Source organism: Plutella xylostella, chromosome 8, assembly GCF_932276165.1.
Source record: "Plutella xylostella chromosome 8, ilPluXylo3.1, whole genome shotgun sequence".
NCBI classification, from domain to species: domain Eukaryota; kingdom Metazoa; phylum Arthropoda; class Insecta; order Lepidoptera; family Plutellidae; genus Plutella; species Plutella xylostella.
The window spans coordinates 5,182,067-5,198,198 of NC_063988.1; the positions used below are offsets into that span (position 1 = coordinate 5,182,067).

The following is a 16,132-nucleotide window of genomic DNA, read 5'->3' on the forward strand; positions in this document are numbered from 1 at the left end:
CCTTACCTAACCCTTTCATCCTTTCCTTTTGCACATAACTTCTTTTCCTCTTACTTCCCTAACTTCTATGTTTCGTACTCTCTGCATTAGCTTCTCTCTCAGAACATTGTTAATATATTCCTTGCCTTGTTTATCAAAATTGTCGAAAATCATATAACCAGGTGAACACCTCTGTACATAGCTACTTAAGCTCTGCCTGGCCTGAAGCTCTCAGCTGTAGGTATAACTCCAGTTAGATCAACAACGCTAACTCAGCTATTCTACCACCAACTTCAAACCACTCAACCAACATTCTCAGTGGTGTCGCAATAGTCTCACTGTTTATCTAGAGTTAACCTTTCACACACACACTTCACACCATGCAATGCAATTTAATGCTCACCGCAATTTAATGCCCATCGCAATTTAATGCCCATCACAATTTAATGCTCATCGCAATTTAATGCCCATCGCAATTTAATGCTCATCGCAATTTAATGCCCATCGCAATTTAATGCTCATCGCAATTTAATGTTCATCGCAATTTAATGCTCATCGCAATTTAATGCTCATCGCAATTTAATGCTCATCGCAATTTAATGCTCATCGCAATTTAATGCTCATCGCAATTTAATGCTCATCGCAATTTAATGCCCATCGCAATTTAATGCCCATCGCAATTTAATGCCCATCGCAATTTAATGCCCATCGCAATTTAATGCTCATCGCAATTTAATGCCCATCGCAATTTAATGCTCATCGCAATTTAATGCTCATCGCAATTTAATGCTCATCGCAATTTAATGCTCATCGCCAGCGAAACTTCGCCAGGCTACGCAATTTAATGCCGCCATTTAAGGCCCATCGCCATTTAAGGCTGAGCGCAATTTAATGCCACTCTTACAATCGCAATTTAATTTTGCCATGCAAGGCCAATTGCCAGTCGAGGCTGAGTGCAATTTAATGCCATTCTTACAATCGCAATTTAATGCTGCCATTTAAGGCTGAGCGCATTTTAATGCCACTCTTACAGTCATAATCTAATGTTGCCATGCAAGGCCAATTGCCAGTCGAGGCTGAGTGCAATTTAATGCCACTCTTACAATCAAGTGTAAAAATAAAAGTGATTATTAACCAACAAAGGAGAATGACCACTTCTCCACGGCGCCACGACTTGCCAGAGCAGCCATCGATGAAACACACACCAATGTGCAGTCCATGACCACAGCACATCCCGGCGCAAACTTCACCACTATGAGGCACGGGAGAACGAAGACACAGGTGTCGAAAGATCAAGTCCCCGTACTGTACAAGACGCCTCCCTCCCTCAAGCAAAGTATCCCTTTTACAAGCGGTCTAGATTCTATCAAACATCTTCCCTTATTCAGAACACCCTTAGCACTGAATAAAAACAGGTCCCGCTAGCAGCGGCAAAGCGGGTCAGACTTGGCCATTCTCTTTTGTTTACATTTTGTGATGTGGTTGCAAATTCCACACTAGGCGATACAGGTTCGCCCAATGTGAATATTTCGTGGAACTTAGACTTACGGTATCTAATGTTTCTTTAAACAAATTTTAATTGACATTAACAAATAATAAAACTCAAATTAAATATCTTCTATGTACAACAAAATAAATCTTACAAAACTCTTAGCCCGTGTTCACAGACATCAGGAATCGTGTAAAATAACAAACACAGTCATCTTAAAATCACGTGAGTATAGTCTTTTACAACCCTCGTTCAAAAACCACGAATCGTGATTATTTTTTATTTTTTTTTCGAATTTGTTAATTATTACTATACTCGAAACGAATGTGAACATATAATCGGATATTTTGACGAATCGTGAAATAACTCAAATAACACGATTCCGTATGCAATATGAACGTATATCCGTCATGACGTATCATGATTTTCGACAAATCGTCACTGACGGATCCGGTGTGAACGGGCTCTTACAGTAACATTTCTAATTTCTACCATTTATGCCCAGTTTCATCATAGTCTGTTAGATCATTACCACACCTGTTACATTGTATGTAATGTCATCAATTATATGTCATCTCCATATCAAATTCTTGACAGATGTGTCAAAAGTCAACAACTAATCCCTTGTTACGATCGTTATTTTATATCTATTAATTTGGGTAGATATACCCATATCACAGGCTCCGCCCATTCTGGGGTCGGATGGCCGTGTGTGAGATATCCCCACATATTTATTTATTTATCAAACAGAGTATGGTGGAACTGAGGCTTTATGTTATACCGAAATTTTATTTCATCTGTTATGTCTACGATACTAAAATCCTAAATCGCTACAAAGATACATATATTTGTAAACCAACTCTGTCCCTCGATTATTCCTGCTGTGATCTGCTATAAATTTTCTCACCCACTTGAAGGACATCATCCGCTCCTTTCCTTTGGATACCTTTTTTCTTGCCATGGTTAATTGGTATTGTTTCATTGAGATTTTTCCTAATATACTTGAACAATCACCCTGACAGGTTGATATTTGCTTATGTTCGATAAGCACCTAATCTACCCACTTGTACCAATGCTTAAGCACAATAACTTAATAATAAACTTTACATATCCACCGTTTTGGCATTATCTTAGGTACGTATACTCACCCCTTTTTCCTTCAGCTTTCAGTGCCCACATGGATTGCTACAGTATATACGGTACCTTGGTGCATTATCCAGCACCACTGGCAGAATAAGCAGTGTACCCGGATCAAGTTTATAACAGCTCCTCTGCTCGAATCCATGAACCATAGTTGAACAAGCTACTTAAATAAGCAATTTTAATCATGACGTACTTACATAGTTGCATAAATAATATTACTAATTCATGGTAACACAATCCTCGAGACAGCGCGTGAGACCAACCACCTAGGCCACCTACCCGCCATTGCAATAGGTATGTAGGAAATGAACTTAGGTACATAGATATCTATGTCCGCTTAACCAACTAGTATGAACCATGTAAGGAGGTAAACTTACAAGACAATCTTATATTGTAATTAATTACTGAACTTTATCAATAAAACACACAATCCAACATACCTGTAATACGGCATCAATTTACATTTTGAAGATAGGTAGAACCAACAATAGGCGGTCGCGCCGGCTAAAGCACTCCCCTCTCTGCACACTTGCACTCGCGCGACAGGCTGTGTTCCGGGAGCCGCATCGCCCCGGCACGAGCAAAAGCGCTCACTGCACACCTCCAGAAATTCGAATGCACAGGGTTTTCCGCACCGCAAGAGCATCTGGCAACATAGTACTCAACTTCCTTAATTGAAAAGAATTCACAGACACATGCAGGACTAGAACACTCGTTTCCAGGACTGGGAGTCAAGCTCCCATCCATCACACCACTCGGATTTCTATATATTATACCAATATACATTTTACTTTTGTAAATATACTTACAAAACTTTACTTAAATCAGTATAAAAGTACGATATATTGTGTATATCGACTTCATTTAATTTAAAATACCCTTTGTTCTAACAACACAAACACATTGCCTTGTCTATCGAAACTAATCCACCATTACCATTAGTGACCTACCTGGAAGAGCCACCGTTACTATAATAATATTCACAGTTAAGTACTAAGGTATTCAGATTATACAGAAGTACCTACTTATCTATTTTAGTTATTTTAGTTATCATCTTCCATTAAGATCGTACTCCAGTATCGAAACTTATAACGACGGTGGAAAGGCAGAATGTTTGAAGCGCCATGACATAAAATGTTCACCAGAGCGATTTAAAGTTTGAAATTTTCGAAAAAAAATCATATCTCTGTAATTATTCTAGCTATGGCTTTGAAAATTAAAATACGTTAAATTTAAATAGTTTTCTATGTAATTCTGTATATAAAATGAATGTACATATTCTATTTACTGTAATAAGGGACATAAGACATAGGCATCTGAAATCTCAGTCAGGTAAAATTGGCTTAAACGACATTAACATTTTAATAAAATACAAGTAAAAACAATTTAAAGACCAAGGAGATTTAACCATCACACCAGCATAATGTTTTATAATAATTTATGTTACTTTAAACATTCCATAAGAATGAATTAACCGCCAAACTAAGGCAATTTATATCTAAGATGAATGACTTAAAGAATAAATGAACTTATATAATTTGGACCTCAGAACTCGAGAACGGTTAAACCGATTTTGGTCTAGAAATATTTGTGGAAGTCCAGGGAAGGTATATAAGGTAAGAAGGGTCAGCTAGATTGAAAACTAAAATTTTATAATATCTGGGGGCACGGCAGTGCCATCCTTTTCTCGAAGCATTATTTTATTATAAACTTTATTAACATATTGTTCACCGCGAAATCACTTTAAGATTGAGATCCAAGTGATCAGGTTTACTTATTCATCAATTAATAATCATAATTCAACCGACATTTTTTCGTCTGTCTCTATGCCACCATTCTGTCACCGCCTTTGTCCACCTTCCGTCCTGCCTTCGAGCCAAGTGTCCTGCCGACTCCCATTTTAGTTCAGTGACCTGCATACCGACGTCGAAGACTTTTGTCTTTTGGCGAATTACCACGCTGGGAATACGGTCTGTAAGCAAAATGCTCAACATGGATCGCTCCATAGCTCTCTGTGCAACTCTGATTCGGTGCACAGTTTCCTTGGTCAGCGTCCATGTATCGGCACCTATGTTAGTGTAGGCAAGACACATTAGCAATTATCAATTCATAAGCAGCGTCGCTCGCTTTAAACTATCTGTCAGATTCATACAAGATACGCTAGATTTGATAAGCAAGCGACGATGCTTTAGGATTGGTAATGTTTAGTGGTGGTAACCCCAAAGAACTATCACAATGTGAGTTAGGTCTCACCCGACAGCCTGACCGAGAACCAAATCGACCGACGATTAGTCGAAAATGGAGACACTTCTAGATGTTAGGAATAAGAGGGTTGGTGATGTCAATAGTGATCACCACTTAGTCGATGGAAAAATCTGCTTGAAGATAGTGGGAGTTTAGGAGCAGACCACAAGATCTGCCAAAGGTGTCGTGTCGTGTAAATAAGCTGCAGGACCCACAAGTTAGAAGATAACTTAGTATCCAGATCGACAACAAATACCATCTACTAAGTCTGGACGAGGTCTCATTCAAAGATCAAAGGTCTGGCATCAAAGACGTGTTGCTAAAAATTTGCGAAGAAATAATAAGGCACAAGGAACACTTAAAGAATGAATGGTATGTCTAAAGTAACATGGGATATGATCAACCATCAAGGAAAACTTAACGTCGAACTAGACGACCATTCTAAAGAAGCACTTGCGTACGAGTATTTTCTTTGTGAACTTAATATCAAACGAAATTTAAGACAAACACTGCTAGGGGTGACTCTATGTCCAGAAATGAGACCCCAACCATCGGCTGCCATAGAAAACATGAAGGATCTATACAAAGCATCTTGAAGAATATTGCAACAAAACCCAGGATATCTCCTTGTTACTATGGAAGATTGACTTTCAAGATGGTATGGCCACATTGCCGAAGTTTTTAATGATCCTAACCACCACTTGAGGAGTTGGATGCAGATGCAAATATACCAAGATCATCTTGTATCTTGATGCATAATCGTAATCATTATGATTAATATCGGCAGGTCGCTAAGGCTAGTCAGAGGCCTTCGGGCGGCTTGAAAACGTCTGACAGTTGGGTTGCCCACTTACCCGACAACTCTCTCAGCACAAGATTGCTTGTGTTCGAGCCCACCAACCCGCGCTAGGCCAGCGTGGTAGACTAGGCCTAAACCATTCCTTCATTGGAAGGAGACCCGTGCCCCAGCAGTGGGGATGTAATGGGTCGTGATGATGATTAATGATGAGATTTATGACTATCCTGCATCTTGACAGAAATTTAAATATCCAACCCCCAAATAAGACGAATTGATACGGACCATACGATCGCTGAACAGTGGCAAAGTTCGTTAAAATACTTTATTCTGAAAAGTATGGGATACAAACAGGTCGTGGTACTCTTGGTCACTCACTTAAAACGTGGCCTTCTATTTAGTATAATTACCTAACAATTATCAAAATCGGTTAAGTTCATCCAGAGTTTTGCGCTTGGGAACACATTTTCGGTTAGATTTTTATATAGATAAGAAATGTTGTTTCTGACTAGATTTCGATGTAGGTAAATTATTTAAGAATAATTTTATTTTTTATATATAATTTTTATTTTGTATAAAAGTAATGTCATGTTAATACATTAAAAATATTTTACATTAAGAACCATATTGTCATAGAAAAAATATTTTATAAAAAATAAATATTTGGTTTGATCCTTTTAGAGAAACGTTAAAATTCCCTACTTGCATATATACAGCAATTTAGAGGAAAGGATCCAAGTGCATATTTTTATTAATAACTCAATAAATATTAATTATAGCAACACTATTATTTAGAACCGTAATATAATACCTAGATATTATAATTTAATGTAGTTATCTGGTGATATAATAAAAAATATTTATAGTTTTATACTGGCGAACGAATCTGAGTTTGTACCTACGTAATTGCGCTGCGCACGCGGCGCCAACTGTCGCATAGACGCACGTCCTCTCACAATGAACGTCCCGGCGGGGTACTGAAGCGACACCTTTCCAACCGGTCCTATTTATATATTGGCGTTTTCACGCAATATCCTTCTGAATATAATAATAATATAACAGCTTAAACACCATAAACCACTTCATTGCGACTCTTTTGAATTGTTTTATATCACTTATATCAATTATCTACAAATCGCAAAACACCGCTTAAATGCCAATTGTACCATTAACCAGATTTAGGTAAAGTTGTATTAACGCCAAACGCCGCGAGTAAGACTGACCGATAAAATGGTTTAAGTGCCAGTGAGGCTTAAATTACAATTACGTAAAATATATTAAGTGCTTTTTTGTTATTTTTGACAAGAAGTCATTTAGTTTTATATCCATTATGTTTTATTTCGCAATCAGGTAGGTCGCTTAAGTAACTAATGATACAAATTCACATTCATCTAAAATGAATTAAGTCACAGTGTTTTACTGTTTTAGTAAGGGTAAAATGTTTTATATAACTTTATTATTGATCATGTATGTTTGAACATACAAATGACTAAAAAAGTGGCTCTTAATACAAGAAAAAAGTATTAAGATTTCCAAAATCACTGATGTCTTAAGCGCCAAAAAAGTGCTCAGATCGAAACGAGACCCGCACCATTCGAAAGAGAAAAATCAGGCGATTCCAACGGTGTATATAACTCATATTCGCCAAAAGTGGCGGATAAAACATTCTGCCTTTCCACCGTCGATAAGTTACTTGTTATGTACGTCTACGTATCTAGGTATGTCTCCGTACTTTATGTCCTTATTATTGGAAAGCAACACATAAGGAAGCCTCACCATGAAAACGTAACCTTCAATAGTATTGTCTAATAGAGTGTGAACCTGAACCTAATTGTACCTAACTAGGTAGGTACTTAGCCTCCTGCCTATCGTGTATGATGATGATCACCGTTAGGTACCTAGTTACCTAACGCATGCTACATAAGTCATTAGGACTACCGTAAGTGTTTGAAACTGGATCGGCTTGACCCTGGCGTGACCAGGTATCTTTGATAATGCTTTATAAGATTACTTACAAACACGTCACACCCGTGACCTCTCTAAAACTGGTAAACTACAGAGTCAGTAATCCTAAACTTTGTACAATAACTAGGTGGTACATTCAACAACAGAAATCTATTTATTTATTTTTACAATCCCTGAACAGGCGTGTCGTATACTTAACGCTTGTGCTATAGACTAATTAGTCTATGCTTGTACACTGATCTCTTTAAGGGAAATAATAATACTTACCTACTTATTGATATTTTAGTACAGCCACTTCCAATCATTAAAAGGGCACTTTGACATATACGTATTGTCATAAGTAGGTATGTACTTATAATAAGTAAGTTACTTACCTTACTTATATACTATAAATTTGTATAAGAACCTAAATACCTATGTTTAAATCAGTTATTATTGGCATAGTTAGGTACCTATTTCAAAATTAACTAACTAGGTATACCCAACTTAATTAACTCAACTTGTCTGTTGGAAATAAGTAGGTATATTCTTTTAACTGCTTGTGTACTTACTAATACAATAATAAAATAATATTAACCTGACCTCCCAATAAGTTAGGTATTTTCTATTATGCATCATACTTGAAACGGACTCGCGTCCTGGCACTAAAGTTCCTTGCCCCCGGTTTTCTCCCTAGAATGGGTAGGTAGGTATGATCTTTCCGAATGGGAACCTATAGTTTATTTACCCAACTTTCGTTAAGGTAACAATGTTTTAATTTTACAACAAAAAGCAAATTTAGATAGATAACTACACAGGTACTGTTATGAGTTATGAGATTTGAGGTTATGTGACACAGGTAAAACTATTTTCTGTGTCAAAATCTAAGTAGGTACCTATTTATTGCTAAATGTATTACAATATCTAATTTCGTCGCAGATGGCCTCCAATAAAGAGTACTTAGGTACTTACCTTAGCTTTTACTACTAAGTTTGTACTTTGAAAATCTCTAATACCCAGCTACCTACGATCGTAGGGCTCTGCTGTTGAAAATGACAAAATGGAACGTTGAATTGATACTTTCTTTAATAATGGACGAGAATCTTTGGCTAATTTAAGTAGGTAAGTAGGTACTCAATATACTTAATAGGATAATACAAATACTAAGTGGTTAAACAGTATTAATTATTTGTAAACCATCGAAGATGTAAACTTATATAAGTACCTCGTTAGAGATAATTAGTTATTAGTAAATTGCAACGCTTACCTTTCATTTGTAACTTTGTAAGTATTGCACGCTAACTTACTAACAGTCTTCTAGTCTTCATCCTCCTTGAAAGAAAACTAGAGTAACTCACAGTTTTGCTCCTCGTCGCCACATGTAGTGTTCACTATTAAACTGATATAAACAGACACGTAACCGAGATATCGGCTCGCAACAATCGCACACGTCTTTACTCCACCGCGGCCGGTAGGCGACTGCCTCCCGCGCCCCGCGACATGCGTCTGCGATTCTCGAGACGACAGAATGGTCATACACAGATGTAAACACTACAATATGATAGAGATCTATAACAAAATGAGGGGGTGGCCCGACCTCTAGGTCAAGATTGAATTTTTACCATACAAATGTGGACCTCCTTAATGTCCATAGGTACACACATGTCTCTGTCCACAGGTATAAATTACGACATAAAAAACAAAAACATTTGTTGTATGTGAAATTAAACCGGTTAAAGACTCGCTCAAACCAGTAATTTCAGTAAGAATAGACTGAGTTCGTAAATACATAACAATCATCTGCTAGGTGTGGGTATTTTTATCACAAAACAAAGGTTAAAAAAAAACTTTTTTGACTCAAAATCTTTCATGGTCGACACAAAACACTTTCGTTTAGAAAATGAAAATGGTGTTAGTCAGTGTTGCCAATAATAAATAAAACTTTATAGATGCGTTTGAAAAATACTTTAATAACGTTTAGTTTATTCCAAATTGATAGTGTCCACAGGTAAAGCCGTCCATAGGTACAACACTTGACCCTAATGTTTGAAAGGAGTATTTTCAGCAAGCATGTTTGTTTTCATATTTTATGTTAATCATTCAGCTATTACAAGATCACCTTAGCAAATCAGCTTATATTTCACAAAATATGTACTTACCTAGAAAATCCATGAGGAAAAACGACGTAAACCTGAATACATTTAATTACGCCATAAATTATCTTGATTTTCACATTCAAAAAAGGACTCCACCCTATTCCGTAAATGATTGTTTGTAATAATTATACGAACATTATTCCTTCTCAATTAGAGTAAACAGGAGTGCGCTTGTTGGCCCCGGGCCGCCTTTGATTCCGTGAAGACAACACCGGAGATACGACCTGATTCAAAACTCGACATGGTAAATAGCGTTCCGTAGCTCATTTATTTATACATGGTCGGATTTTATTAGTGAACTAGCTGTTCCCGCAAGCTTCGCCTTAAACAGTTTTCCCGTGGGAATTCGTGGGATAAAAAGTAGCCTATGTTCTTTTTCAGAGTCTAGACCATATGTTGTGACGTTCCCTACCTGTTTACCTATCGTCCCTACTGGGAGGTAAATGAAAGAGGTAGGTAGGTCCAACGAAAATAGTTTATTGATGGCCGCAGGCCACCTAAGTCGGTAGAACGGGTCGTGGTGTGTCGGCCTAGTATCTGATTTCACTGCGTAGTTCAAGCACTCCCCTGGATGGTCAGATGCCGGTGGAACAGGTCGTCAGCCACGGGCAGGGTTGTAGGTCGCCGTGCTAAGCTGCAGGTCCGAAGCGGAAGCGAAGCAGAGGGTAGGCAGCAGTAGGTAGCCAAGCGAGAAGCCTAGGTCTTCTAAGTCCCGTACTGAAATCTTCTTAAATCCAGTACTGAAACCCTGGAATGGCCAACGAAATACGTTAGGAATGATTCCATAACGTTCCGTGTTACCACCGACGGCAACGCATTGTAGGTAAGTACTTATGTAGCAAGCGGTGCCGTGGTGCAAACAATCAGAACGGAGTTTACAAATGCGAAGAATTAAGTAGGCTTTAAATTTAACAAAAGATAATGAATGCAGAAGAAATATTTAAGTTACAAGTCTAAAAATGAAAATATTAAAAAGGTGAAGGTAGGATACGGTATTCAAAATGCGACCACTGGAATATTCCAACGGTCGGTTGAACACCGTAACCGCCAATAAACAGCAATTCAAAAGCTAAGAAGAAATGTTAGCACACAAATTAAAATAAATAACATCTTGTTCACTACTTACCCAATATAGGGGTTTGAGGATTTATGTAAAACACAGGTACACAGAGCCAGCAGCGCCTTGTATAGCGGACCCGGAACGGTTAGGACACTTAAGGTGCACTATCTATTTAAAAATTTACTTTTAGGTCGCAATGATATGTGCGAAAGCAATTATTATTCAGATGCGCAAGCGTACGTTCGAGTCCAGTGATGGCAAAGCTAATGAATGACTAGCGAGCGGCGACAGCCGTTGAAAGTGTCACGATGTCACGGAATGTTAAAAATAATACCAGGTTATGAACAATAAATTTCTACCAATATTAAAATGTGGGCAGGTTTATGAAACTAATTTTCTACCATAAACTGTCTATGAATAAATCAGTGTGATTGTACTTTTAGGTTTAATTAATGTTTTTTATTTATTTATTATGAAGTTAATTGTTAAAATTAAGAAAATAAGCAAGATTTAGTTTAAAAATATGTTTTATTAAAGACATGTACGTCTACAACGTTACAATGTATAGCCAATTTCATTAAAAACCGTTGGGTAGTTTTGGCGTGAAAGAGTAACAGACAGACAGACAAATTTACTTTCGCATTTATAATATTAGTTATGATGAAGGATCACGTTCGGAACTGAACCTAAATAGGTTGGAGCAAAATATTGCATACGTAAATATTTAATTTTGAGATTTGTTGTTAAAATAGGATATAGGTAATAGAGCCAAACAACCATTTTTACTTTCCAATGATAACTATAATTATGTAAGTGAACTATAATTAACCCGTAGAATCCCGTGAATAGTCAGACACAATAAAAACCTACTGTATGTCGTGCGATATCGCGACTTCGGGATGGGAAAGGTTAAAGCTTGCAGCCATTTGCCACAGAATGATCACAGCAAACCCCTTCGCGTGCAATCAAACCATTCAACGGTCCACAAGAAGCTATGCGCGTCATTGACGCTATCATTACCTAACTCCTGACGTTCACTGGTCGCTCCCAGGTCGTCTGTGCGGCAATGCCGCCGTCTGCATAGGAAGTGCACGTTGTGATCTGGCGTCATTCGATGCACAATTTGTCGGGTGAGCGGACGATATTACGGTCTTTCAGCAGTCCAGACGGTGTAACGACCATCGAGCGAGCTATTGGCCGTGACGGGAACACGGTGGCAGGGACACATAAACTACCGCTGTTAGGCAGTTTTATCTAGGATGCAAATTGAACTCTAACGAAAAAAAATGCCTTGTTATTGATTAATTATTTGGTACATATATCAGAGTTTTATAATCACATTCGATAAATGCAGATCAAAGTCTGAAATGATTGTTATTCAACACACAATTGGACGTAGTTACGCAGAAAGGCCTCAATCCACAACTTTGTCAAAATTGAGTTATATACTAGAACATGCTATTTAATGTAGGGTCTACCTGTCAAGAAAACAAACACAGTAAAAAACCAACTACAACATACTTTTTTGATGTGGGGGACCAACCCACATTGTATGAAACACACATTTTTTAGTTTCACATAAAGGACTCAAACTGTTTGAGTCCTTTTACAGAAACGCATTTCCTATGAAACCATGAAAAATTTAGTTTTACATAAAAGACTCAAGCGCTCTGAGTCGTTTTAGAGAAATACGTATTCATTAAAAAAAGACAATTTGTATTTAGCAGAAAGGACTCAACCCGTCTGAGTCGTTTTAGAGGAATACTTATTCATTGAAAAAAGACAATTTGTATTTAGCAGAAAGGACTCAAACCGTCTTGAGTCGTTTTAGCGAAATACTTATTGATTGAAAGAAGTCAATTTGTATTTAGCAGAAAGGACTCAAACTGTCTGAGTTGTTTCATATAATATAAGTTTTTAATAAAACAGTTCAAATTTTATTTGGCAGAAAGGATTCAAACTGTTTTTGTTCCGTCTCTTGGCCACTATTCTGTCACCGCATTTTTCCACCTTCCGTCCCCCCACGAGCCAAGTATCCTGCCACTCCCATTTCAGTTCAGCGACCGCATACCGATGTTGAACACTTTCCTCTTTTGACGGATCACCACGCTGGGAATACGTCTAAGCGAAATACTTAAAATGGCTCGCTCTATAGCTCTTTGTGGAACTCTGATTCGGTGCACAGTTGCGTTGGTCATCGTCCATGTATCGGCACCGTGTGGGCAAGTCACATTAGCAATTAACAATCCATAAGCAGCGTCGCTCGACTCTCAAACATCTATCAGATTCATACAAGTTACGCCCGATTTGATTAGCGAGCGACGATGCCTAAGGATTGTTAATGGCTAATTTTCGGTGGTGGTAACTCCAAGGAATGTCACAAGGTGACTTGGTTCTCACACGACTGTCGGACCGGGAACCAAATCGACCACATTTTGATTATTCGAAAATGAAGACATTCACTTCTAGATGTTAGAAATACTTAAGAAGGGTTGCTAAAGTCAAGAGTGATCACCACTTAGTGGTTGGAAAAATCTGCTTGACGATAGCGGGAGCTCAGAAGCAGGCCACAAGATCTGCCAAAGATGTCGCTGTAAATAAGCTGCAGGACCCAGAAGTCAGAAGATAACTTAGTATCCAGATCCACAACAAATACCATCAACCTACTAAGTGTGGGCGACGCGCCTCAATCAAAGATAACTGCACTGGCATTAAAGACATGTTTTAAAAAGTTGCGAAGAAATAATAAGGCACAAGGAACACTTAAAGAAAGAATGGATGTCTAAAGGAACATGGCATATGATCAACTCTCCAAGGAAGACTTAACATCGAACTAGACTACCATTCTAAAGAAGCACGAGTTGCGTACGAGTATTTTCTTTGTGAACAAAATATCAAACGTAATTTAAAAAAGGACCAACGCTGTTAGTCTGATTCTATATCTTGGAGAAAACAAACAGCGGCTGCCATGAAGGATCTATAGAAAGAATCAAATAAACTTTGCAACAAACCCCAGGATATCTCCTTGTTACTATGGAAGACCGACTTGTAAGATGGTATGACCACATTGCCGAAGTTTTCAAAGATCTAAACCAGTCTGCATCTGAGGAGTTGGATGCAGATTCAATAAACCAGGAGCATCTTGTATATCCAGATCTTGATATATGTTAAGAAGCATAATCGTAATCATTATGATTATAATAAAATCGATAACAGTCGTTAAGCCTACTCAGAGACCTTCAGGTGGCTTGAAAACATCTGACAGTCGGGTTGCCCAATTACCCGTCAACTCTGTCAGCACAAGCTTGCTTGTGTTGGGGTCCACTAACCCACACTGGGACAGAGTAGTGGACTAGGCCTAATCCCTTCCTTCATTGGAAGGAGACCCATGCCCCGGCAGTGGAGATGTGACGGGTCGTGATGATGGTTAATGATTATGAGATTTATAATTATTCTGCATCTTGACATAAATTTTAATATCCAACCGCAAAGTAAAGTCGAAGTGATACGGACCATACGATCGCTGAAATCCCACTTTTCAGCGATCGTATGGTAAGCACAGGGAACGACGGATATCCTACGGAGGCATAAAAAGGAGGATGGTTGCAATATACCGAGGATGATGAAGTGAAGTTAGAGTAAAAGAGAATTTTATTTATGTCCTACTTTATCCTTTGAGGTTTGCTTATGTTCATATTGCTTTATCCTGAAAATTATGGGATAATATGGGATGGGACACTTACTAAAAAAGTGGGCTTCTATTTCGTAAAAAAATATATCAAAATCGGTTAAGTTGATCCAGAGTTTTGCTCTTGGGAACACATTTCCGGTTAGAATTTTATTCATGCCCAACTTTTTTCTATGAGGTTTGCTTTCCGTCAAAATGCCTTATCCTGAAAATGATGGGATACAAACGGGTCGTAGATACTCACTAAAAACGTAGGCTTCTATTTTGTAAAAAAAATATCAAAATCGGTTAAGTTGATCCAGAGTTTTGCGCTTGGGAACACATTTCCGGTTAGAATTTTATTCATCCCCAACTTTTTTCTATCAGGTTTGCTTTCCGTCAAAATGCTTTATCCTGAAAATTATGGGATACGAACGGGTCGTAGATACTGACGAAAAAGGTAGGCTTCTATTTTGTAAAAAAAATATCAAAATCGGTTAAGTTGATCCAGAGTTTTGCGTTTGGGAATACAGTTCCGGTTAGATTTTCATATAGATGTGAAATGTTGTTTCCGATTACATTTCAATATAAATTATTTAATAATAGGTTTACTTTTGATATATAATTTTTATTTTGTGTAAAAAAGTAATGTCTTGTGTCTACAATATAAATATTTTACTTTAAAAACCATATTGTTATTTAAAAAAATATTTTATAAAAATAAATATTTGGTTGGATCCTTTCTGCGAAACGTTGAATTTCCCTGCTTTCATAGAAAAAGCAATTTAGGAGAAAGGATCCAAGTGCATATTTTCATTAATAACTCAATAAATATTCGTTATAGCTACATGATGATTTGCAATAATAAAATAACAATAAATATGCATAATTTAAGATAATTTCCACATATAAGATGCTTTTCATTGCTGAAGAATACCGATTAGAACTTAAAACGTCTATATCTCAGAACTAGGTTTGTGTGGGTTGAGTCCTTTCTGCGTAACTACGTCCAATTGAAACAAAGCGATTTTCAGAATTTAAATATGTATACAGCTTAAACAAATTAAAGCTCAAAACTTAGTGCCGGATAATGTTTGGTATAGTTCAATGGATTCGATCAGGAATCGCGTATAAATAAAATACATTTTGTTTTCATAGAAGAGGTCAGTCATCATTCATCTCCTTTTGTTTCAAAAAGCATTGTTAAATCAAGTTAACGACCCATATTCCGTGCGCGCACATATTTTCAATCAGATTTACATCGGAACGGATTAAAATTTTAACGAGTAGTCCTCACAATGGCTTAACTTCACTGTGATACGTGGAGCTTTGTTCAAAAACAACCGTTATTTTTCGTTAACATGTAAAAAACATAAATATTTTAAAAATCAATGCGATTAATTGGCGTTAGAAAGGTCCACATTAATCATTGTTGTATCAGATTCTGCCGCAATGGCCACACTGGCAACCTACCTAACTTATTATTCAATTTGAAGTACCTACTTAAACATTAACTTTCGAATTTGTTATTCTGATGCTCACGTTATATAAAATGCCCTAAATAAATACTGAAACCCTTTTTATACGTATCGCTACCTAATTCGTTACAGAGTAATGAAATATTTATAAGTTATTTGGAAACTTTTCTTACTGA

General features: G+C 37.3%; 1 long non-coding RNA gene across 1 annotated transcript; it reads right to left on the reverse strand.

Annotated features, from left to right (window-relative positions):
- Positions 1 to 10,208: 10,208 nt before the first annotated feature.
- On the reverse strand, positions 10,209 to 11,198 carry LOC125488863. Its single transcript, XR_007266548.1, has 2 exons — positions 10,878 to 11,198; positions 10,209 to 10,499 (listed from the first exon to the last, which is right to left on the reverse strand). It is a non-coding gene; the product is annotated as an uncharacterized LOC125488863 (long non-coding RNA).
- Positions 11,199 to 16,132: the final 4,934 nt, after the last annotated feature.